The sequence below is a fragment of the Myotis davidii genome, unplaced genomic scaffold (genome assembly GCF_000327345.1).
Source record: "Myotis davidii unplaced genomic scaffold, ASM32734v1 scaffold448, whole genome shotgun sequence".
NCBI classification, from domain to species: Eukaryota; Metazoa; Chordata; class Mammalia; order Chiroptera; family Vespertilionidae; genus Myotis; species Myotis davidii.
This window is the reverse complement of record NW_006383009.1, coordinates 3,994,897-3,996,517: the sequence shown is the minus strand read 5'-3', so window position 1 is coordinate 3,996,517 and position 1,621 is coordinate 3,994,897. Positions and strand designations below refer to the sequence as shown.

Below are 1,621 nucleotides of genomic sequence, written 5' to 3'. Positions count from 1 at the left end.
TTAAGCATACACTGACTGAAATAAAGAATATCTAAATCTCTCACCGTCCACATCCATCTTAAAGACTTCCAGTTTCTTTTCAAAAGCCTTTATGTAACCGGACATAACATCAAGTGTCTTGCCAGTTCCTTGTAATTTAACATTTAAGTCATTCAAATGTTCACAAAAATCTGCAAAGAACATCAGTTTAGAAACCCAGGTGGCGTCAGACAATTCTTGGTAAGACACACGTTGGTTATTCAAGAAGAGCGTGATCTCGTTTAAGCATTCAACAAATTGTTTCAGAACCAAACCTCGGCTAAGCCATCGAACACTGTTGTACATTTTCAGTCCTTTATACACAGATTCTACCTCATTCCGTAAAACTTGAAATTGTCTTTTATTCAAAGCCCGAGCAGAAATGTAATCAACAAATTTGGTAAGTGTTTGCATCACTTCCTGCAGTCCTTCAGGCCCACTCTTGCACATAAAGCCTCCTCATGTATGATGCAATGAAAACCTAACAGTGTATGACCAACTTCTTTCGCAAACAGATTTACAAAACCTGCCTTCTCACCCGTCATGAAAGTCTAGAAAAAACGGCCAGCCTAGATGACGATGTAATGTCTGTACAAATAGAAAAAAATTGACATGAAGACAAATCTTTTGTTACTTGTTCAGCAGTATTACTCGCCAACTTAAGTATCCTCTCCTTAACTGTTTTCCTGCTCACGGACAAATCTTTAATGTGCTGAATAATCTTTTCTTTTTCTGAGAAATCGTCAAAAAGGAAAGGTGCACGTTCTAGCCAAGCTTCTTTAATATACTCTCCATCACTGAGTGGTTTTCCATGTTGGGCAATGACTTTTGAAACTTCAAAACTAGCAGCAACTAAGTTGAAACTGGACCTGCCTGAGATGAAGTTCATAAAATTATCAGCTTGTGTTTTTTTTTGTTTTTTTTTTGCTGAGTTCACAAGAAATTAATTCTCTTTGTTCCTCTTCGGTTTTTTGTTTTTTTAAAATGCACTTCACTGATTTTCCAGAGAGGAAGGGAGAGAGACAGAGAGACAGAGAGCCAGAAACATCGATGAGAGAGAAACATCGACCAGCTGCCTCCTGCACATCCCCCACTGGGGATGTGCCCGCAACCCAGGCACATGCCCTTGAACGGAATCAAACCCGGGACCCTCCAGTCCTCAGGCCGACGCTCCATCCACTGAGCCAAACCGGTTCCGGCATCCTCTTCGGTTTTATTGCTTATGTTCTTAAGAACACTTTCAAAATGCCTTTTTACAGAAGATGTTCTTCAAACAATAGTTTCAAAACAGAAAACACATAAGGCTTTGTTGTCTTTCTTAATCACACCAAACTTTTCTGTGCAGTATTTTTGAAATTCTCTAACATCCTCTTCAGCTGAATGACATCATTTCTTAGCTGGTGGTCCTGACATTCTGTACAATCTAGAAGGACAGAAAAAATACATGAGATGATGGCATACGTGAAAAAGGTGAACGAAGAAAAGTAAAATGTCAGTAAGTGATTAATTAGCTTGATCAAACTACTGTACTGCTATTAGTTTTTTAAAAAATATATTTTATTGATTTTTTTACACAGAGGAAGGGAGAGAGATAGAGAGTCAG

General features: G+C 38.5%; 1 long non-coding RNA gene across 1 annotated transcript in view; it reads right to left on the bottom strand.

Moving 5' to 3' along the window:
• Positions 1-938, bottom strand: part of LOC107181587 — a 14,508-nt gene extending 13,570 nt beyond the window's left edge. Inside the window, exon 1 of the long non-coding RNA XR_001512246.1 lies at positions 698-938. This is a non-coding gene — a long non-coding RNA (uncharacterized LOC107181587). The remainder of the gene's footprint in view (positions 1-697) is intronic.
• Positions 939-1,621: the final 683 nt, after the last annotated feature.